At 43.8% G+C, this 24,243-nt stretch overlaps 1 long non-coding RNA gene across 4 annotated transcripts; it reads right to left on the bottom strand.

Annotated features, from left to right (window-relative positions):
* Window positions 1-12,890: 12,890 nt before the first annotated feature.
* LOC125511435 (uncharacterized) lies at window positions 12,891-18,523 on the bottom strand. 4 transcript variants are annotated; one of them, XR_007285000.2, is made up of 10 exons: window positions 18,249-18,514; window positions 17,919-18,152; window positions 17,099-17,142; window positions 16,918-16,967; window positions 15,912-16,519; window positions 15,675-15,794; window positions 15,338-15,511; window positions 15,081-15,241; window positions 13,834-13,925; window positions 12,893-13,275 (listed from the first exon to the last, which is right to left on the bottom strand). It is a non-coding gene; the product is annotated as an uncharacterized LOC125511435 (long non-coding RNA). The 4 variants fall into 4 exon arrangements; XR_007285002.2 differs by having other exon boundaries at window positions 15,912-16,468; window positions 18,249-18,512; XR_007284999.2 differs by having other exon boundaries at window positions 12,891-13,275; window positions 16,918-17,142; window positions 18,249-18,518.
* Window positions 18,524-24,243: the final 5,720 nt, after the last annotated feature.

Raw genomic sequence — 24,243 nt, 5'->3', positions numbered from 1 at the left:
GAGAAGGAAGTACCCCAGCCGCAGGTCGTAGGCATGGTAGAACTTCTCCCACCCACGAGACAAGTACATGTGGCCCTCCTTGATCAGCAACTCCACATCCCACAGCCTGTGAAACCCGTTGCCGGCCTGTCGCAGCTTCACATTATTTGGCGGATCTTCACCCATCAGCATGTTCGTAAAACTGTCAGGCAGCCTTTGCAGTTTGGGACAATGAGTGATGTAGCAAACAACAGATATCATAATGAGATGGGTGAAGGGGAGATCTCTCGTTTTATATACCTGCGTCATGGATGATACTGAAGTCCCAAGTATGATAGTGAAGAACTCGGAAGCATCCAACTCGTACTGCGGTGTCGCAGAGCGGCGGTGGCTGCTTCCCGCCATCTCTGATAAGCAGCAGAAGAGACCAATTAGTACCCTTACAACAGATCATAAAACATATGGAGTACCCGAATTTGCCGGAATGGAAGTTAATCGACATTCCGGCAAACTCAAGGGCCTCTCGGGTACCTGCAAAATCATTATCCCCGCGTAATGAAGTCGCCAATGGGTCATTTCAGAAGATCACAACTATAAACAAAACTGACTTGTTGTTAATGAACAGTGGCTAAAGATATATAAAACTCCATTGCAAATGTGCCATGTCAATAAAACAACTCGTGGAAGTAAACTACTAGCAGGCTCAAAAGTCAAGTAAACTGAAGATTATGATAGCTTGCAAACACAGGACCATGTCATTATCATGGCAGTCCACTATATATTTTTATGACAAAATACATCATTATCAGGGCACATTAACAGCAAGGTGAGACTAGGCACTGATGCAGCAGACTAAGTAGACTATGAAATATGCAATGTTAGAAGTAAAATGAGTCAATCATCACATCATCCTACTGTGACTATTGAAATAACACAACCATCAACCGGAAAAATCTGGTAACATGAAAACATACTTGCAACAATCAGTGCATGCTTTCAGTTTGGTCACTGAATGTAGTCTGTTTTGTTCACTAAACACAACTACCCCAAAATAAACAAATACACTACAAGCCTATTGTTGACAATTCTTCAGATCAAACAACCCCATTATTTGGTTTTGATGGCTTGGACAACGGTAAGTTGCTAGAATATGACTATAAACTGGTAATGTTGTGCCTTGGATATATTATACTAAACTGGTAATGGAATAAAGATGCTTAAAACAAAACTTTTGCCTAACTATTTGGTCTGAAAGTGTTTCCTTCTGGTAGCCACTTCACAGCTGCACATTACAAACAGTGACCAATACCATATTAAATTCTCACTGTTGACAATTTGGATTCAATCACCTTCATTTGATCAAAGATGTTCAGCAACACTACAGTTGTCATAACTAAACAAGAAAAAGAACAGAAGCCTCACACTGTCCTCAAATTAGCAAGCATATTGTTAAGACAATTTTTCAAACCAAACAACCTCAAAAAATTTGATCTGGAAAGAACAGCGGAGGCTGTTCTGAATGAATTATTATATGTAAAAAAACTAGGCACAATGATTCAGAAGAAAGAAAAGCTCAGCTGATAATTTGCAGAGTGACAATATTAATGTTCTGTGTTGTGAGGACCAGCAGGAATCAAGAGGAATTTGTTCGATTAATCCACACTAATTATGCATCAGTCAATAATACTAAACTGTACAGAGAGAAGTAATTAGACTTGTAAGCCGTTGCTAGTGAGTACAAGCATGCAGGAGAGAAATTATAACATGCCGCCATGGCCCTAGGGTTTGCAGGGGAGGGGGTGGAGGAGAAGGGAGGAATCACCTGGGGAGGGGATGGAGGAATGGAGGAAGACGCCGACGTTGAAGCTCCGGCAGCGGCTGGGCGTTGAAGCTCCAGTGACACGCGGCGGGATCCTCCACTCGCCTGTCTCTGCGTCTCGGCTTGGGCGGGAGGACGTCGAGGGCGCGGGCGTGGGCGGAGGGTGGACGGCGAGGGAGGCGGCGCTCGGCGTCGCGTGGCCTGGCTGAGCTGAGGTAGAGGCGGTCGTCGTCTCCTCCTCCTTCTCCTCGTCATCCTCCTGGTCGGGGCGGCGGCGGCAGGGGACGGAGGGGGCGTGGGGACGCGGGGGCGGGGGTCGGGGCGGCGGCGGCAGGGGACGGAGGGGGCGTGGGGGCATGGGGGCGGGGGTCGGGGCGGCGGCGGCAGGGGACGGAGGGGACGGAGGGGGCGTGCAGGCGCGGCGGCGGCGTACGGTTGGGGCGGAGGGGGCGTACTGAGTGGGGAGGAAGGGAGGGAGGGGAATAGGTGGAGTGGGGGGAAGCGTACTAATGGCGCACCGAGCGGCGGTGCGCCATTAGAAAGTTTTTTTGCCAAAAAGTAAAAAAAAAAATTTACTGGCGCACTCTGTCGCCAGTGCGCCATTAGTAGTTAACTACTAATGGCGCACTTTGCATTGATGCGCCATTAGAATGTTTGAAAAAATGAAAAAAAAATTGTTTTACTAGTGGCGCACCTTCTGCCTGGTGCGCCATTAGTGTATTCCACACTAATGGCGTATCTCCAACAGGTGCGCCATTAGTATATAGTAGTGGCGCACCACTTCTCTAGTGCACCATTAGTGTCAATCCTATCTTTAGCCCTTTTCCTAGTAGTGTGTTTACAACTCTTGTTTTGATACATTTGGTTCTTTGAGTCGTAACACTTAAACTCGATGGTCGTCTGCTACTTATTTGCTACTTTGTGATGCGATGATAAATTCCGCATGTGCGACGATAAATTACGCACTTAGATCATTTTGCAGACGTCCATTTTCCATTATGCATGTCATTATCTTCACATACCTTCACATGCATAATGAATTGTCATCATAAGTTAAAGAGGATCTCCACAAGTACAACCTGCCATGAGCATTTGCATTCCAAAAGCAAATTACTCATATGCACATCTTCAGGGGGAGCCCTTGCAACTTATGAAGACAATTCCTTATCCTTTACAATTTCACATATTATATTCCCCGTTGAAAACTTCAACTAGTTTGCCATCAATCATCAAAAAGGGGGAGATTGTAAGTGCATCTAGTGCCACCCCTAGTTGGTTTTGGAGTATTGACGACAAACCTAGTTGAGGGACTAATGTGTTTGTGAGAATTGCAGGATAACACAGGTAGAAGTCCCTCATTGATTTGGTTTTTCTACCAGAGATGACCCCTAAAAATATATGAAGACATTGAAGTCAAAGGTGGTATGTGAAGATATTCACATTAAAGACTATGACAAGAAAAGACATCGCATGAAGCCTATGGAGCTCGAAGACTTAGATCTTCCGTAGTTCTTTTTATTCTTTGTTGAGTCATAGGAACCACCGTACTGTTAAGTGAGATCCAAAAGAACCAGTCAGAATGACTGAAGTGATGCTTAACCAAAACCTATGTCTTCGAGTGAAGACTATGAGAGCGAATCTTGTCCAGAGTCGGACAAGTCAGCTTTGCTTGTAGCCCAAGTAAAGTTGCCGTGTGTGTTTGAAATCTGACCGTTGGAACACGTGTCAGTTCCTTAGTGACCCAGGGTCATTTCGGACAAATCAGGTCGGGTTGCCTAGTGGCTATAAATAGCCCACCCCCTACAACCATAAACGGTTGGCTGCTCAGAGTTAGAGTACGGCTTTTGTCGTTTGAGAGCAACCCACCTCGAAGCCTTTGAGAAAGAATTCCTTGCGAGGATAAAGCCCTAACCATCCAGAGCCAAAGAGTGTTAGGCATCACTTAAGTCTTCCTGTCTGTGTGATCTGAAGACTTATTACACTTGAGGACTGTGAATCCTCCAGCCGATTAGGCGTCGCGTTCTGAGCATCCAAGAGTCATTGTGGATCGCCGGTGAACGAAGTCTGTGAAGGTTTGGGAGTCTATCTTGAAGACTTACCAGAGTGATTGGGCGAGGTCTGTGTGACCTTAGCTCAAGGGGAATACGGTGAGGACTGGGTGTCCTAAGCTGCGTGTTCAGGACTAAGTGTCCGGGACTGTGTGTCCTCAGATTTAAATACCTAGCCGCCCTAACCAGACGTACAGTTGTCACAGCAACTAGAACTGGTCTAACAAATCATTTACTTCAACGAGTCACTGGTTTCATTCTTCCCTTCCCTTTACTTACTGTTGGTCCTTGTGAAGTCATTGTATGATTGCACTATCTTTTGTCTTCACTGAGTGACTGCTTGTTCTGATTGGCTTCATAATATCTTCCTACCTGATCCTTACTACCTAGCTGCTATAGGTCATTGTGCTTTCACTTCATTGAATACTTGACTATGGTTTGCCTAGTGTAGTCTACCTTCCGCTGCATGGTAATAGGTCTATTTCTATCGTTTGTCTTTGAAACTTTCACGTTTTGAAGACTTTCATAAAAATCGCCTATTCATCCCCCTCTAGTCGATATAACGCACTTTCAAGGAGGCCACCCATGATGTCCGCGAGCTGCAGCTCCCATGGCACCAGGAGCTCGAACCCCTGCCTCAAGCCCTCCTCCTCATCGTCCTTCGTCGCCTGGAGTCGCCGGGAGCCCACGCCAAGTTCGCCGTCGCCGCTCCTCTGCTTCCGCTGCATCGAGCAGCAGCAGTTCGGGCAGAGGACGCCGCCTCTGCCCCGACCCCGCCTGGACTCCCCTCCTGCCAGCCTTCAACGCCGTCCGCGCCTCCTCTGCCTCGAATTTCGTCGTCTCCGCCAGTCGTCCATGCCCAGTGCCCCGCCACTTCAAGTCCCCGCGTCGCCTTCCCGTGCCTCGTCAGGATCGCCGTGTCCAGCCCGTCCTGGTCATGCTCGCGGCGGCACGACAGCGCGCCTAGGTCTTCTCGCCAGCGTTGAACGCGAGGAGCGGGCGGGGGACGGAGCGGAGGAGGCTGGCCGCGGCGAGCACGTCGGCGGTGGCTGGCTGCCGCTCCCGCTTCACCCATCTCCACGATGTGCTGTGTTCGGTGGAAAAAGAGGAGAGAGGAGAGAGAGAAAGAGGGGAGAGTGGCCGACAAGGAAAAAGAATAGTGTCGGTGCCTCCCAGCAGCCCCCCAGGTTCCTGGGTCTCGCCCGCGATCGCCGGCTGTGTTTTTGACTAAATCTGGCGCAAAACGAGATCTTGGGAGTCCGACTGGCTCATTTTTTTAGCGCCGGGGTGAAGAAAGTGGTCCTGGGGGGCACGGCGGGGGGACGGGTGGAGATGCTCTTAGTTTTTGTATCTCTATTAATATTTTGTCGGTCGGTCATATTTAATTGGTTTTGCTAAAACTCATTCAGCTGAGAAATTGTTTGGTCTCATTCACTTTGTCTGCCGTCAGATCTAATCAAGTGAGGAGTCGACCGGGGAGCGAGTTTGTGAGGAGTGGTGAACGCGGTGCTAGAGTAATAGAGACACCCGAAGATCATCATAAGATGGAGCCGCATCGAAGAGGAGCTGATGAGGAGAGTAGTTCCTGTGTTTGTGCATCTTTTTTGTCCAAGAGAATGAAATTTTGCCCGACCGATGTTAATATTTGGTACTTGGCACGCTGCATACGTAGCGGAAATATGTACCGTAAGATGACACAGCGGTCGAGCCAAGGTTTGGCTCACGCATAATATTTTTGCAAGATTCTCAAGAAAAATCCTAAATCATGAACTTCGATATGAGTGCATTGCGGCCGTCTCATTACTTATTACGCAAGTTATCTTTGTATGTCTCATTATATCTAGTTTCTATTTATGATTATGCATGGTGACCGATGTAATTGTGTGGCTTGCTATTAGCCTATCAAGGTTGAAGCAACAGAGCAGGGCAAGGACTAACTGAACTCCCTTCCGAAAATGTATTTAACACATTTTTCTTGAAGAGATATAAAATCCATGGCGCAGTCACATGACAAGTCACAGTATCAATAACCAGAGAAATACCAGTAAAATAATAATGACCAGAGCAATTTTTCAGGTACGGTTGATCGTGACTTACCTCTATATATTACACTTCATATTAATGGTCCCACATCGTGTAAATCGTAATTGTTCCATCTCAAGGCGCTCATAACCAACACCTAAACTGAAGATGAGCTATCAATCAAACAGACAACCTATGTAACAAGTGATGTATGATGCGTGCCCGAGGACATTCAGCACGACATGATGGTGCTTATGAGAGCGTGAGAGAGATCACTAGAAGAACGAAACCAGTAGCCGGAACCCGGAGAAAGAAGACGCAAGCTTGCAACAACCATGTAAAGAACGCCAGAGTGACTGAAAGTGTGAACTGACTGCAGTCCAGCCGCGAGTATTCCACGCAGAAGTTCATATCCTTCATGAATAAAATCGTCACGCTGGCAGAGGCACAGAATCCCGAGAACATGAAAATCGTCATGGCCTGCAATGCGTTCACAATCGATGTGATCAGTCACATGCCATTGGTCAACCAAAAGGTAATGCAAAGCATATCAGTTGTTAACATTTTTTGCTCAAATGGACAATTCGTCACCAATGTTCGATCGAGCACCCGTAACAGAAAGTCTATATATTTAAGGCTGTCTTATTCTCATACAGGGAGGCAAAACAAGAGCTTAGCCAATATAGAAGCATGAGTGCAGTTTTCCTCAATTTCATTTTTCGTAAGAACTAATTAATGTTGATAAAAAAAACTGGGTTCTGTTGTTTCATTGCATGCCTTCAGAGAATTCAGGCGTAGCTGCATGGACAATAGAAATGACAAAGTGCACGACTCACGCAATCAACTTGATACATCATTGGCGCATGTGAGTAGGTATTGAATGAAGACACAAGGCTTGTTGTGAGTTTCGCATGATAGACTGGTCCGACTGGATTGTTAGCTCTGAAAGTTTTAGGGATAGATCAATTGTTAGGTTTGCCGAACGTGCTGGTTTCTGAACTTGTGTAACTTCTAAAGGACAATGCTTCTTACACATGTGGTTTGAACCATCTCTAACTCATCCCGTAACAGGTGCACATGTCTTGACGGCAACACGGCATTTCGCAGGACAATCACATTTCTTGTACCGAAGCACCACCCCCAGTGGCGGAGCTTGAGCATAATCCAAGAGGGGGCCATTTGCTGAAGTGAGTTCTCGCGCTGCTCTCTGCCTGCCTCCCTGTGCGCGCGGCCGCCTTTCCCAATTCTCTCAGGTGTGTTTTCGATATATTGCTTGTTCTTGTTGCATCGGTGTTTATTAAACTGCTCCAAAGTCGGTGCATGCAGCTCAATGGAAGCTGGGGCGGACGCATCCCTTGAGCAGCAGAGGAAGCTTCTTCAAACACGACTACGTCAGTTCTCTGCTGCCGCCCGCGGCTTGACAACCGGCGCCGTAGTCAGCCTCCTTCTCGTGGCTTCTGGAACACCCAACACACGCCGGCTCTTCCTCACCGCACTCGCTGCAGTCATCAACGGCGTGATACAGGTGGTCCTGGGTGAGATAGTGGGGACGGAACGTGCCGAATCATCCATAAACCGCGGCCTCTCATTCCTACTAGAGAAGTAGAGATGGTGATATTCCTCAGTGTCGGCTGCATCATTGTCGGCGTAGCCGTGCTGCCCGCCATTGGCGGCACGGTGGCCGTGCTTGTTGTTGGTTCTCTCCTGATGGGTCTCATCACCACGGGGGCCACGGCCGCGGAAGGTGATGCAACTGCAGGGGTTGCAGTGAGGGTGATGATAGGAATCATGGGCCAGGGGCGAATCCACGTAGAAGGGTGTGGGCGCGAATGCCCCCACTCGTTTTTTTGGCCCACTTGTACCCAGCCTAGGATATAGAGCCTTGCCCCCGCTCAGCCCAGGATATTTGCCCCCGCTCACTTTTTTATTATTCTGTCATCTAAAGCCCATCTGCCCATGCGTGAGAAAGGCAGCAGCAGAGCAGCCCATCTAGAGAGAATACAGCTAGCCGCTAAAGAAAAAACTTCTCAAATCGCTAGAAACGTACGTGTTCGTGACTTCGTGTGTCCCCTGGCGGCTGCCGTGGCTCCTGACTAATCTGCATCTCGCGCGACTGCCGCCGTGACGACTTGAAGCCGCCGACGCCTGACGCCCAACACGCCGCCCCTCCGATGAACAGCCTCTATCTGCACCGCACACGCCGGCCGGCCGGCCAGGCCGCCGTGCCTAAGGGAAAAAAAGACGCCCGCCACTCATCAAGCCCTAGGTTAAGTTGTCATATTTTCCTTTCTAATTTCTATATTATTAGTCTATTCTGATTCCATGTTTAGAACGTACAAATTGGTAATTGGGTTGACTGAATCTAGCTTCATGTAACAACTCCGTATGAATAAGTTTGAGCACGTGGGAGTAGAACAAAATCTCTGGAATGTTGTAATATTCTGCCTTCATGTACGTCTACTGATTTAACATTCAACTACTTCACATTGGCAGGAAAGCTAGTTGAGATTTTCTTTGCAAAATCCACAACTGGAAGTATGCTTAAAATAGTCGATCTGAACAAGCTTACTTGGGATCCATCTAAAAGGAAGAGACTTACATGTTTTAATAGCAATCAAAATGAGGAGATTAGCAGAAAGCTTTATCAATCTTGTCCGTCCAACTTTATGCCCTGGTGGATTGGTAAGAGTAAGCGGTATTTCAATCCTAAATGGCATGATCTGCATCGTAATTTGCTAGACTACATCGAGGTAGAGGACGAGGCATATTGCTCGTGTTGCTATTTGTTAAACTCTTCCATGCGAAAAGTGTCGTGGGATGAAATGGGAATGTGTTCAAGCTTATATTTTTATCTGTCAATGTTTACATTCACTCTATATTTAAACATGATTTTTGTTCTCAGCTTGAAGGCAAGAAATTAGGAGGTGCCAGCTAAAAGGAACGACATATTCATATTTATCAAGTTATTGTGCCTCAAGTGGTTAGTTCACTTTTATCTTGGCAATGAACTTGTCATAGTCATGTGTGATGACATTATCTTGTAAGGAACTATATGATTTTGCTTCTTACACACTATATGTATGATTTGTGTGGTTGGTTTTATAAATGATCTAGCCATTAGTTACGTATACATGTTTGTAGAAAAAATAAATTATATACCTCTTTGCCCCCTCTCATTTTTTATCCTGGCTCCACCCCTGATCATGGCATCTGCCGTTGCCGAGTACATGGTGTTTAGCACTCTTGTAGCGTGAAGAGATTCATGTACTCCTACTAGTATGAGTTTGTGTGGTTATTGTTGAGTTGTGACTATATCTGCAAGTGGATGTGACTATATCTTGTAGCGTGCGTCCATATATGTAAGGGCCTGTTTGGATCGCAGAAATAATATAAATGCAGGCGAGAATGTTTGTCCGGTGTTGATTACTGCGACACATGCCAGATTATGGGCACTCGACTCGCAGCTAGGCAGAGAACAATCTATATATAAATACACTCATGGTCATTGTATTTGAAGCGAAAGCACATTACAGTCATTAAACTTTGAAATACGCTCATTACGGTCACTGTATACGCGAAGCGGTGATTATATGGTCACCGACTCGCCATATAGCATCGTATTGAAATCTGTTGACCAGTCAAATAGTCTAGCTCTGTTGACCAGTCAAAGACTGATGTGGCTAATATTGCAGTGGGCCCTGTCTGTCAGTGGGTCAAAGAAATAAACTGGAAACAAACAAAACAGTACGTGGAGAGCTGTGAAAGGCAGCGGATTCGAACCTGATCCCTCGAGCATTCGTGCACCAGGCGCGCGCGTGGTAGCCTGTGCACCCGTCGAAACGGTTTATTTTCGCTTAGGCGCTCACCTATCCAAAACAATAAGGTGTGTATCAAAGGGGTCTGCTGGAGCGTGCCACGTGGGCGGAGGCGTACTGTGTAATGCAGCCAATGACGTGAGGGGCGCACTGTATATCCAAGAAAGAAAAGAAAAACAAAACGCAAACTTCTCGAGCACTTGTTCTCCGTTTCCACCCACAGCGTGTTTGGTTCAGGGGAATTAGAGATGGGGAATGGGAGTTGAGGGGTAAAGAGATTAAAAATCCACTGTTTGATTAGAGGGAATGGGAGTTTAAGTGGGAAGGGGACTGGGAGTTGGTGAAGCCAATTCCCACCGATTTCTTTCCAGGGGGTACCCTGTTAATTCGTGAGGAGAGTTTTATCCCACGTCAATTCCCATCATATGCCAAACAAGGGAATGGGAGTAAAAATCTACGTCCCATGCCTAATCCCTTCATAAACACCCTTGTGCAAACTCCCATGCCCTTGCCCAAGTGTTTACCAAACAGACTGCCAGCGCCTCCTCCAGTTAGGGTTGCCGCCGCCGCCCTCCCCCGTGCTCGTGCCCTCCATCTCCCGCCCCGATCTCCATCTCCTCCACCCGCGGCCTGCGCTCCATCCTTCCCTCCTTGTTGGCGCTCAACTTGGCGAACGTGAACCGCCGCAAACCACAGCAGAGGGAGACGTGGAGAGGACATCAGGCCGAGGTGAGTTCCCAATCATCTCTGTATTTCTTGATGCGCGGAACCGGCCCCTCCTCTGCTTTCTATTCTTCGCTTCTCATCGTCGTCAAGGTGCGCTTCATGGTCTGCTCATGCATATCCATGGATGTTTCTGTGTTGATTTTCAATTCCTGTCAGTGTCAGTTTGTTCACGCTCATGAGGTGTTTGATCTTATGTCTCCTCGCTGTGGTACGTTCAATTTTCTTTTCTTATTTTAGAAATCGCGATGATCGGTTCATCGTCAGATTTGGTTCGCTGTTTCATCTGCTCAGTGGGTTGTCTCTGTCTTTAGGTACGATTTGCAGCGGTTTTTGTTGCCACTTCAGTTTATTGTGCTTTTTCTTGTATGCGGTCCCAAGCAAGATTGTTCGGTTGGTTCTTCTTTTTCTTCTTACAGATTTTGAGCAAGATTGTTATATGTGGCAGTATGAAGATGAATTTGAAATAAATTCTGCTGTGCTGTGCACTTTAAAACGAGATGAACTTAACTGAAGTTGTTAGTGCCATTTAAAATACAGTGATCTACAAAGTTGGGCCGTATGGCTTCCGAGCTGCGCCAAGCGATGGAAGAGCTTATGCATCCCTCGTCGCCGCAGCCAACGCAGACAAGCCCTTCGGAGCCACTGCCGGCTGAGCTAGTGCCCGCGCAAGCCAAGTCTCCCACGGGCCTGGCTACGATTCCGGCATCAAGCAAGGCGATCCGGTTTCCCCTCTTGCTGGGCAATGGCAGCTTCGGCACTAGGTGCCTGGTGAAGGCCAACCATTTCATCACCCAGCTGCCGGACAAGGAACTCCCACCACTACGATGTGTGTTTCTTGTTCTTCTATTTTCTCCATAATTAATCAGCAACGCGGGGCTAGCTTCTACTTAAAATAGGTGTTCATAGTCACATAATTTTTCATAGATTCTCTACAAAACTGTAAGTTTTGAACTTATGCTCGCTCATACAAATCTGTGCAAGTATGCATGCATGTCCTCTGGATTAACTATTATAAGCTAGCAGCTGACATGCGTGTACATGCATGTTGTTATCAGCAATCCAGCATCAATTTGTCTGAATAATGAGCTTGAATATAATTTCAGAATAAGAAACACAGTGAGTTTATTAAATGCATGGTTTGGTTTGCTGAGAGATTAGCACACAGTTAACTTGATCCACACAGAACAGCAAATTCGATGACCATGCATGTTTGACAAGAAGGCGATCAACACCACTCTCCCTAAACAGATCATAAGATCATACTAAAAGGTAGAAGACCCCATGCTAGAAAAACATACTGTACATACAGTTTCAGTTCTTTCTTAGGAAGGAACAATCAGCAACATACTAATTAACTAGCTGCTGGTAGATCCGGTTCTCCAAAGTACTCAAAAGAAAGAAGTTGTAATTTGATGGACTAATTAACTAAGTTCTCTTTTATTTCTCATTTTTGGAGTGAGATAGATGGACCGTAATAGCACTTGTATTTACTCAATTTTGTTGTTTTTTCATACAAGTCCTTCTTTTCCATGTTGAGTCAAATGTCTCTGATATTTTTTTTCTTTTACTTTCCAGGTTTCCTGGAACTAATAGATGGAGGGGTGTTAGGGCTGAGATTGGGATCGGATGAATTGCTCTGTCGATTTTGTTCACTGCTGTGTAGTAGTATGTACAGCAACAACATTACTGTAACGGTGCCTTTTTGTTTCATGAATAGATGTAGTTTTCCATGCATTTCTCTCTGGTTGAATAGATCGATTAAGTTTCTCCTTTAATTTTTATGTGGAAGAACACAGGGGTTCTCCCACATTTATCCATATATTACTGCTCGTTTGCATTGGGCTAATTGTTTTTAACGGCTTGTAGGCAATGCATGGCAAGAACAACCAAAGCTGCTCCATCTGAGAAACAAGAGTCAGAATATGTAGCTGCTGTTGCAGAAGAAGGTGTATGTACTGAAGTAGCAGACGAGTAAGTAGGCTGTACACCTCCTGATAGGATGTACTGACGCTTATTGTTTTTAATTAATAGTTTGTCCTATTTTATTGGTATGACAGTGATTATTCTATGTAAAGATAGCAATTTTATAAGCTACTCAGCTTGTTTGTTGAAACTGGAGTCTATAGAAACTAGAAAGGACGATGCCATGTCCCTGTCTAACTATCTTTTTTTCTGAATGTTTTGTTTAGAACTTGTTCCTAGCATATTTGAAAATTCTGGGGATGAGATAGATTGCAGCAGTACACCCTATCACCTGATGGAGAAAAGGAGCCTAGAGAAGAACGTTTAGCTTAAACTGGAACTGAGGTATATGCTTTTTCAGTACTAGTAAGCTTGCATGTGCAATGCACGTTTTGATAGAAATTCATTAGAAAATAATATTTAAATATATGAAACTTACATTTTTAGTTTACATATAGCAATATCTTACATGAGCAATGGTTTACCATACATCTCACATACGCTATGAATTTAAATCTTGATGTAATATGTACTTAACAGATTTTCCTAAAGCATATTGAAATTAAATCCGCCATCGCAGTTCACCAATCAAGAATAATCTTAATGAACACCCGAAACATTCTTCCTTCTTAACCCAGAAAAATACCTATTACAATCGAGACACCTATACGGGGCCTATCAGATCATCGCAATGAAAAAAATCGGATAGGTAAGTAAAAATTAATCATAATATATTTCTCAGAATATTACGACAGCTACAGTTCACCATCATATAGCTGCTGAGACCATCGCCGGTGTTGCCCGAAAAAACACCCTCATAGCTCAATGTTCTCCTTGATAACAATCTGCTGGCCTAATCCTCTCTTTCTGCATCTTTTAGCTCATATCGTTCCTTCTTTCCAGGCTACATGTTATTTCTAATCATAATCAGAAATTATAAAACAAATAATGTAAGCTCACATACATGCTATAGCATACATATTTCAATTGCAGCTTCATACACAAGGAATATAGTAAGCGTGCACAAGCAATGCACGCCTCGACTGATGTTACAACCAGATATGCAAATTCTAAAGATATTATGATTACACTAAAAATTATGACAACCAACCTATAATTTAAATGATTTTCAAGCAACTCTACAATTTAGTATCATATGCATGGAGTGAAGACACCTGATTACCTTAGTATGTCTTAATACACTAACCAATTCGTGTACAACATAAGGGGTGCATGTTGTATGCGGCTTCATTCTCAGTGTAGTTGATTAGATGCACCAAAATTCTTATCTCACAACTATACTTTAGGAGAACCACAGGTCATTATCTTTAGAGTTTTCATGAGGTAGAATAAAAAAATGAAATATTAAATATTCACCCTGCAAATTGGTTGGTTCAATTCTTTCTCGTTCCATGAGTGCACAAACCAAAAAGCAAAATAATCAGATAGACATGCTACATACATTGGAAACCAATTGAAATCATGCAGTGTTGATTGCATGCTTGTTTGTCTATGGAACATCCGCCTTGAAAGCAATTCAGTGACAATTGTTCTCTGCAAAATCAACAGTTTGCTCGCTCCTTATCTCAAGAGACAAAAATGAAATCAAATATATCTTGAGATAAGTAAATATAGAAATTTCATCTAAAAATATAATATAAAACCGATATCAGCCACATGAGAGTTCCATTTTGATTCCTACGACCTCATTTGAAATCTCAACAAATTAAAGTACATTATGCATATTCATCAATGACAAAATAATTCAAGTCCGTGTATGCTATAAAGGAACGAATCCGATCTATCTAAATATCATGAATAGAGACTCACAAACTGCACACCCGCAAATATAGTATTTACAACAATAATTCCAAGGGAAAACAAGCTTTAATAAAAAAAAGGCTCCATCATATTTATCCTTCAAGTTCAAACAGAATCACTATATCCACACATGAACAAATAATCACTTCCTTTCAGATTTGCCATTCTGATTCATCACCACAGAACAAGCATATATTTCCAACATACGTGACCAAAACTACACTCATGAAATGAGGCAAAGTAGCATACGAATATTTTGCCAGGGTGTTTTTTGTGAAGGAGTATAAAGTCCTAATGTATAAGATTGTGCAAAACAAGCACCGGCGTGGTGGATATATGAATTCCTCTAAGGTTAGCTGATGGATGCAACTCCAAAAACCAAGCATGCTTTATTTTGAACAAATGGTACATGCCAACTTTATTATAGACAGGCATCAAGACAAGTGAATGATATGCAGACATTCATTGGAAAATAACTGCCAGTATGACAAGGCTTTTTGTCACTGGAATTTAATCTTTCAACTTTATAAAGATTGGCATATAATTGGCTGCTGCTAACAAATGGCCCAGTACAGCTGTATAAATAATAATGCCGTCATCAAGTGTAGGTCCTAGATTGTTTAAAATGGCAGTACTGTTCATGAAACAGGCAACCCGCGGTTCAGTAAATCACCTAATTTACATTAAATCGAAGATCGGATGTGATTGATCTCTCTATATCTTACGGCTGAGCTGATCATAATTACTGAAAACAACATGAAATAATTTTTTAGTCTGGATCGAACACCACCAAATGATCTTCAGCAACGATAGCTAGAATGGATTTTATCTCCAGTAATATTGGAACAATGACTGCAAACAGAGGAGATGGAGCGGGACTTGCATTACCAGAATAATGCCGGTGTTGAGCTGCTGCCCCAGTGAGACGATGCCAATGTCATTCAACACGTCGTGCTGGTGACGGTTGGGATGTTGACGGCAGCTGCCACATCCAGGCCGTTCGTGACGAGATGAGAGGACGTGTGCGGCATCACTGAACACGCAGATTGCTACCACAAAATAGTTCATCAGTCTAAATTATCCTGTCTAGAGCTAGCTCCGAATGTCCAGTCAATTGCATCTAAGGCGAGCAGTCTTACACCAACCTGAATATCATGGAAGAGGCGTCCACTACTACATCTCAAACTGCCTTCCGTTGCAGTCTGTTCTCTTCTCCTGCGTGCATCCTTTCCACCATCTCATATCTGGCCTTCTTGTACCCACAGCCAGTCCCTGCCCACAACGCCTTACTTCTCCTCCTCTCCCTGCCAGCACAAGCACTGCAAGGATTTTAATAAAAAAATTGATTGGTTCAGCATAAAAACATTTTTTGTTAATTCATCATAGTCAGAATATCCTCACTACTTCAATCAACCACTGAAACGGTACCATAAACATCACAAATTTGCAAATAAAAATTGGAAGGAAGGATAAGTGGAATACCAGTTGTGTGGCAGTGGAATAATTGAAAGTTATGGACCAAGAATAATCCAAATCGACCTTCTATCGTTCGTCGTGTTCATCTCTGAATCCATACACCATCTAGTTTTCCAGACCGGGATCCTGAATAGAAAGACCAAACACACTGAAGCAAATCAACTGAAGGCGCAAAAATAAGTATGAGTCGGCTACTCAGAGTCAGAATTCAGAAAGTAACTTGTCTAGGGAATTTCAACGAACCTATAGACATGCTGTTTGAATTAGCACCTAAATAATTCTCTCAATTAGAAAAAGACTTGCCACCAGGATTTGGGCGTCACACTGACCGGCGGCATCCAAAATTTGCAGAGAACAAGAAGTTCGCAAAATATTGTTTAATGGAAATCAACGTCCATGGAAGCCTGATTAACAAACAACTCCAAAGTATGAATTAGTTCTACTATTTGAAATCAACATACATGGTTTAGAAGGAGGGCTTGCCTTGCTGCCGGCCACAACAGATGTAGCCGCCGTCAATTGTCGAGCTAGATTTGGGCACCGGTTGTAGGTGCGGCTGACAGATAGGAAACAGGAGAAGAATGGAATGATGATGGAGGGAGGCACCTTGTTGCAGTACACTGCCTAATATAAAGCCTCTCACTGCCTTATTATTTGAATATGTGTTTGATTCGCGCAATTGTCTCTTTGCATGCTTGCGCTGCAATTTGTTTTTCTGGTTTTGTACAATCAGTGACTTTCTGCAGTATCAGTTTGTTTGCATGACACAGCTGCATGCTTGCTGCTACTTGGCCTCTCCTCTCCATGTCGTAAGATCAGTAAGCGGCAACATAAAAAAATCAGAAAATACCCTGATAAGTAGTTACAGATTGAACATGCCAATTGTTAAGGATGATTACATGGGAAAGCATGTATATGAGTAAGAAGACATAGATATAGATGTAAGGGGGACATAAAATGCACCACGGGAGTAATTCAGAGCATAGAGTAATTTAGGATTGAATAAATGATGTGTACAACTATCTCTAGGCTTAGAAGGGAATTATTATAGATCATTGTTGTGCAGGCAAATGTTCAAGAGCTCATAATACAGAACAATATTAGAACTCAAAAGCTTGGAGAAATGAAATATTAGGACTCAAGCATTAAAATGAAAGAGGCCCAGCTGGCATAAAATTCACAAATCTATGGTTTGAAGGCTGCATATTATAGGGAGAGGAGTTTATACTTCACTACATCATATAGTTACCTTGATTCACCTCACATGCAGCCTGCTTGGATACATGATACATAAAAGGTCTTCAGAATTAACATGAGAGATGGAAATGGTTAAGTTAGCAAATGGTAATAATAAGGGTAAAACAAGAATCAATGTCCAAAATCATTGTAGATGAACCGCAGCAGCAGTAATCGCTTAGCCAAGTCTGTACCTATCCTGTGAAGAGGACCAGCACTTTTTATCCTCCTTCTCTCCCTACAAGAAAAAATATCACCATGATGTAATCAGAATTTTCAATTTTGTGCCATATTTAAAAAAAACTTATTTGGAGTTAACTTATAGCCATAAGCATCAGAAAAATGAAAATAACTAAATATTAGGAAGGCCATCACCCAGGGTGATCTTTGTGGATACCGAGGATAGTTTTGTGTCAGTCGCATCACGGGGAATTAACTCGAGTGAAGTCATGGAGGGGTGGAGCATAATCCATATCAGCCATCTACAAGATGTGGTCTACACATCTGTCTGCGCAAGAACAAACCGACCCGTGGCAAGACGACTCAAGGGAAAGGAAACATGCTGAGAATGCATGAAGCATCAACCCGATGAAGCAGATGTAGCTTGCTGAATTGTTTATGTAGCCATCGTATCAACGATACAAAATTGGCTACCCCAATCCCATAGGTTCAAACGTTCAGGAAGATTTCATAGGTTGTAACTACCCTGATCTGACAGGTTATAAATTCAGCAATATATCAGAGGTTGAAATAGTAGGCCATTCATCAGCAGGATTAAAAAATCAAGTCTTATCAATCAGAGTTGGATTCAAATTTTATACTCGACATCTGTCTATTAGATAGAAGACCAAATAATTAAGCTACCAACAACCAAAGTCACAAGTTTGTTCACCCAGGGATATTGAATGACACAACCAAACAGAATTTGAAATCTTTGGAATTTCTTAACAAACCCCAGCAAATAAATCGTTAAAGAATGCATCCTACCGAGATATAAGAGGGAGAGGACTTTACCAGCAAATATGTCGCTGAGGTTCAGATTTGTTTTGTTGTGTGTCCTGAACCAGCGATGTAATGGGCTTGGCGAACATTAAGATGCAGGCACGAATCCTCCTCGAAGGCAGCGACGGTGGTAGAGGTGTCAACCGTACAGGCACGACGACTCCGCACATCTTCGAAGAGCGTGGTGGCAGCATCCTCCCTGGCACACGCGTGTCCGATCCTCCCTTAACACACACCTGGTGACGGCTGAACCAGAAGGAAGGGACGATCAGTGGCGATTTTTTCTCCTTACGGAATGAATGGAGCAATCTGGAGTGGGTTCGTGGAGAAAGGGTTGGATGCCTGGATCTTGTATGGGCGGCGGGCGGCGAACGGCGCGACGGCGACCTGCGGCGGCTCCTGCGGGGCGCGACGGGCGGTGAATGGCGGCGGCGAACGGCGCGCCGGCGGGGCGGCGACCTGCGGCGGGCGGCTCCCGCGGCGGGGGCGGGTTCCCGCGGCTGGGGAGGCTCCCGGCGATCCGCGGCGGCTTCCCGTGGCTCCGGCGGCGCGAGGCGGCGGTGACGGGCGCGGCTTCCTGTGGCTCGGCGCGAGGCTGCTGCGAAGGGCGCGGCTGCGGGAGGAGGAGGAGGTCGTGCGGGAGGAGAAGGAGGAGGTCGTGCGGACGGTTTTCTCTTTTTTTTACCGTGAGGCAGATTAGCCATCGATCGATCGTGGCTTAACCCGTGGTTGATAGCGTTAAACACAGAAGAATTAAGAGCTATTAGATTTTGACGATGGATGGATGTGATTGTTTGGATCTGCCTCTCTCTTCCTTTTATAGTGGTAGTAGATGAGGATTGTAACCCAATGACATTGGTGGGTAATTAAAATATAAAACGTGTTTAATGTTTTGAAGGAATGTAAGCCTTCAGATTGCTGGTTTGGATGGATAGGATGACTTGGTTCTCCGCCCTCTTTTTCTTTTATAGAGATAGTAGATACACGTTTCTTTTTACTCTTTTCAGCTAATGATAGTTCAGTTGTGACAAGTAAATAATAATTTGTTATCATGTGACCAGGTACTTCACACCTTATTAGGGATGTCTTCTACCAAATGGGTTTTTGACCGATGAGGACATAGGAGCACTCTCGGGTGACCAGGTGTGTCTTCGGCTGTATCCTTGAAATATTTCACTACTCATGTTGGATGGAGGATTAATCTCATATTTGCAAGGGATATTTACTAACGAGCTACCAAAAATATATAGCTCTTTATTGTCACAAGTTTTTATATCAAAGGCACACACGAGCATGTCTGTTAGTAGCATTCTGTTCGAAGTCAGTAAGAAAGTAAATATAAGATTGTTCTTTTCCTGTGAAAGTTTTCATTGTGCAGGTTTGCCTACTTAATTCAAGTAGCACTGGTGGACTAACATCATACATCCAGAATGCCAAAAGGCTTTTGGTTGATCCAAGGCAACTTTAAGATATGTAGTCTGGCTGATTATGAAATATACCAGAAAGTGAGCACAGCTTATGTTAAGTTATAGTCCGGAGTCTTCATGTTGATTTATTTGAAATTTTGAAATGATTATAATTGGAAGTGTCACCTCAATTTCTGAGAGTAGTTGCATCCTAATGATTTACATCCTCTTGATGTTTTCTCTGAAATTTTCACATCCTATAGATGAACTTTTTCTACTGAATTTTTTACCCTGTTGGTAGTTGATGTTCTGAAGTTGAAGCAGCTATGGTCTACAGATTTATAAGTGAGTTGTTTTACAGTACCCACAAATCAATATGAGCCATCCATTTTCTTTAATCGGACGGACATGAGCATTTGGTACGCCAATATGATACCTGGGAGTACTACAACCAAAAGTTCGGGAGTACCCTGATCTGAAGGGTAAATTGGTAATCAAGACTGACAATTAATGTTGTATTACGTGAGGCTGTTATTTACTTACCGCTAATTATGGGTACGTGAGAGGATGATATGTAATCTCCATTAATTACGGGAAGGGATAGATATCCATTGCGCGGATTACCCGGGGATTCCGGCCAGAAGCACACGATGCATCTGTTCTTCTTGGCATCCTTTGCAACCGACAGAAAAGCAATGCGGTGAACACTAATAAATAATTGATTTTAAACATGCAACTGCTCGCTCGACTAGATCTGAAAAGATATGTACGATCTGGCGGAATACTCAGAACAAGCGATCATTCGAAAGACCTTGCCGGCGAGCGGCAACCAAGGTTGCAATTAAAAGTTTCCATCTATGCGTGTTGGCGGGGGTAGATGCATGCAGCGCAGCAGCGGGGCCTGCGGAAGGAGGCAGCCATTGCCGTTCCTTGATCACGGAGGCTGGACGGATGCTTGAGCGAGACTTCAGGAGGGAATTAGATAGAGATAAATAAAAATTGTAATTATTATACTTATATCAGCGAGACAAAAAGTCTAAAGTACCCTTTCGAATGAAGGGTTAGATTTAAGTGATACTCCTTTCTCTCCGTAGGGAGTACCAGGGTATTGTAAAAAAGCTCTTATAAGTGCCCCACGTACTGAAGAAGTAGATGTTTCAATGGATGGATCGGGTCTTTTTGTATCTGAACTGATGCCGACTTGCCGCTTCCAAGGAAAATGTGATTTCCCGTCTATTTTGCAGCCTGCATTAGTAGTTCAAGTTTATACCCTTGAATAATTTTCTTCGTGAGCAAGTGGTGACTCTTGGTTCATCTACTTTGTAGTTATCACCTTCAGGTGTTTCTTTATTTTAGATTGTGGAGTAATCACATGATCTGTCAAAAAATTTGTTTGGCAGAAAAGAGTAGTTGCTGAAGAGATCAATTGGATTTTGCTGGTCTGGACTCCTAATAATTTTTATCATTTGCTAATTGCGGAACTATATGTTGACTAGAAAAGTTAAGCTAATATGACGTTTGTCATTTAATACACATCAATGTCATACGAGAAAACAATTATATTCATCTTCCTACATATGCTTGTCGGGAGTGGACCAGTGCTTTAGATAGTGGACCAGTGCATTGACATTTAGGTGGGAATACTTCTGATGATCGAGATATTCATCAAGTGGGCATGCCTCATATTCATATTTATCTTTCTCGATTTGAATACACGCTGTATAAATATGTTGAATTAAATTCACATAAGGGAGTATTAATTTTTTAAGATATTTGTAATAAGGACTGTGATAACTGGCAACCGTGTGCCAGATTGCAAAAACCACCATACCCCCTCATTCCGCACAAAACCCATCCCCTTCTCCCGATTTTCTAGGCCATCCCGATCCCCCCGCACGAACCCCTCGCTTCTCCCAATTTTGTGGGCCATCCGGATCCCCCGCTGGAGCGGGCCCGTCCTGATTCTAAATATGTTGAATTAAATTCACATAAGGGAGTATTAATTTTTTAAGATATTTGTAATAAGGACTGTGATAACTGGCAACCGTGTGCCAGATTGCAAAAACCAGCATACCCCCTCATTCCGCACGAAACCCATCCCCTTCTCCCGATTTTCTAGGCCATCCCGATCCCCCCACACGAACCCCTCGCTTCTCCCAATTTTGTGGGCCATCCGGATCCCCCGCTGGAGCGGGCCCGTCCTGATTCTACACACACACGTTTGCAGTTTGAAAAACGCGAAAAATGTGATGGGAGGGGAATCGAACCAACAACCTCCAACAATTAATTTAGCAACAACAACTGCCTGGGCTGCGCCACGTCATTGATTTCTTTCAGCTTGCAGACTACTTGTACATTCCTGAGATCAGATCGAATGAAATTGAAAATTCAAACCGACGGATTCACTTGTCTGGGATTTGGAACTAATTCCTGGACGTTTTACACAGGTTCAGATAGTTCGCAAACTCGGGCGTCCCCTTCCGTCCTTTTTTAGATGCAAACCACCATAATGTTTGTACTTAAGTTATCAGATATGAGGTCCGTATATTATCATATTATTTACATAGTAGTTGTCGAGTATGAATTTCAACAATTTTTTCCCTCTTGTGATATATAAGTTACCACGTATGTGGTATGCAAGTTATCCTGGTATTTCCATATAAGTTACCGGGGTTATGTTTTTCAATAACGTTTTCTCCTCTTGGTCAAAAGTTATCGTAGTGTTTGTACATAAGTTATCGGCTATGCAGTTTGTATATTACCGTATTATTTTCACATAAGTTATCGAGGTTATGTATTTTAACAACATTTTTTTGTTGGTCAAAGTTATCATGGTATTTGTACATAAGTTATCGTGTATGTGGTTCATATATTATCGTGCTATTTTTCACATAAGTTAATGGTGGTATGTTTTTGACACCTTTTTCCCTACTTATTCAAAGGTATCGCGGTGTTTGTATGTAAGTTATCGGGTATGCGTTTTGTATATTATCGTGCTATTTTCACATAAGTTACCAGTGGTTATGTATTTCAACAACCTTTTCCCCTTTGGTCTTAGTCGCCGTGGTGTTTGTATGTAAGATATCGAATATGCGGTTTGTAAATTGCCATGTTATTTTCAGATAATATAAGGTGTTGGGGGTATGTTTTTCAACAAGTTTTTTCCCACTCACAAAAAAAAAGTTTTTTCCTTTTGTCAAACTCACCGCGGTGTTTGTACGTAAGTTATTGAGTACGAGGTTCGTATATTATCATGCTATTTTCACATAAGTTATCGGGGTATATTTTTCAACAACTTTTTTCCTTTGGTCAAAGTTATCACGGTGTTTGTACGCAAGTTATCGGGTATGAGGTTCGTATATTATCGTGCTATTTTCATATAAGTTATCGGAGTATATTTTTCAATATTTTTTTCCTTAGGTCAAAGTCATCACGGTGTTTGTACGCAAAATATCGGATATGTGGTTCATACATTACCGTATTATTTTCACATAACTTATTGGGGTATATTTTTCAACATTTTTTCCTTTGCTCAAAGTTACCGTGGATGTTTGTGTGTAAGTTATCGGATATGTGATTTGTGTATTATCGTGTTATTTTCACATGAGTTACCAGGTGTGTTTTTTAACTACTTTTCCTCCTTTGTCAAAGTTATTGTGATGTTTATACGTAAGTTATTGGGTAGTTTTGATGAACCACGTATTACGCTCATGTCTGTATTGCCATCCTAGCTCTAAACTAATCTTCAGGCCACTTAGCATCTGAATCAAGGTAAAAGTGCAGAAGACCGGCTCTCGGTTTATATGCTCTAGATACTGAACTTTGCACCGCCCAACACACAAAGTTGCTTCCTTTTCTAAACAAAAAAAAGCACAAAGTTCTTCCAATCCCAAATGCCATGGCACCATCCAACAATTCTTGCAACAAACAACAATCTCGTGTTGTAGTACTATCAGAGCAGAGCAAACTGTAAACTCGAAAAAGAGGCCTGGAGTCACATGATTATACAAAAAAGTGGCAACAAAATCTACGGAGAGTAGCACAGCAAGGTTGCCAGCAGTAGTAAACAACATCGAAACTGTACAACTACCCTGCTGTCAGGCTCATGCGCATCTGCTCGTAGGAGGCACAGCAAGCTCCGGCCATGGATGGGAATGGAGCCGAAGACGGGGACGTTACCTCGGCCGATTGGCAACCAACAACGTAGGTGGAGGAGATGTAGACGGGAGGGATGGAGCTCCTCTGCTGAGCGGCCGGAAGTGTGGCTGATGCGTGGTGGCATCGTCTGCCACGACATCTCTGCGATGACGGCCGGTGAGGTTGCAGCAGGATCCATCTACGACAAGAAGCAGGGTCGGGGCCATCCACAACAAGCAGCGGGGGTAGCGGATCTCGGCTCCCTTCTCCTTTTGACCAGGAAGCAAGGCAACGACTGATGGCTTTAGGTGGCTGCGGATCTCGCCGGAATCCGGAACCTGGAGGCCCTTGCGGCTGGGAAAGGAGGTGGAGGTGCCAGGGGCTAGCCGGCTAGGTGAGAAGGGAAGGGAAGGCGTGCTGCGCCGGAGCCGGGGGTGTGAGGCGAGCGGCGGGGTCGAGGTTTGAGGCGTGTGGCGGGGAGGCGCGTTGGCCACCGGAGAAGAAGGTGGGGAAGGGAACGCCTCATTGGATTTGGATTGAACGCCTTTCGATGCGTGTGGCAGTTTTGCAATCTGCCACACAGATGTCAGATACATATTTCGTTGTAATAAATATGAGCTGGCTAGCTACTAAAATGTCCTATTGTCGGATATCTGGATTACCATCACTCGATGAAATCTTATTTGGTTCTGTTTAATGCAATGCAGGTGGAGAACATGTCCTTCTTTTATGCTGAGCTCATGTTGGTTCATTACACAATGCTTATCTACTCGCCATCTATCATTGCAGCAATA

This window comes from Triticum urartu, chromosome 5A, assembly GCF_056163025.1.
Source record: "Triticum urartu cultivar PI428250 chromosome 5A, HENAU_Tu73, whole genome shotgun sequence".
NCBI lineage: Eukaryota > Viridiplantae > Streptophyta > Magnoliopsida > Poales > Poaceae > Triticum > Triticum urartu.
Note: the sequence above shows the minus strand (reverse complement) of the source record. Positions and strands in the feature narration are given on the sequence as shown.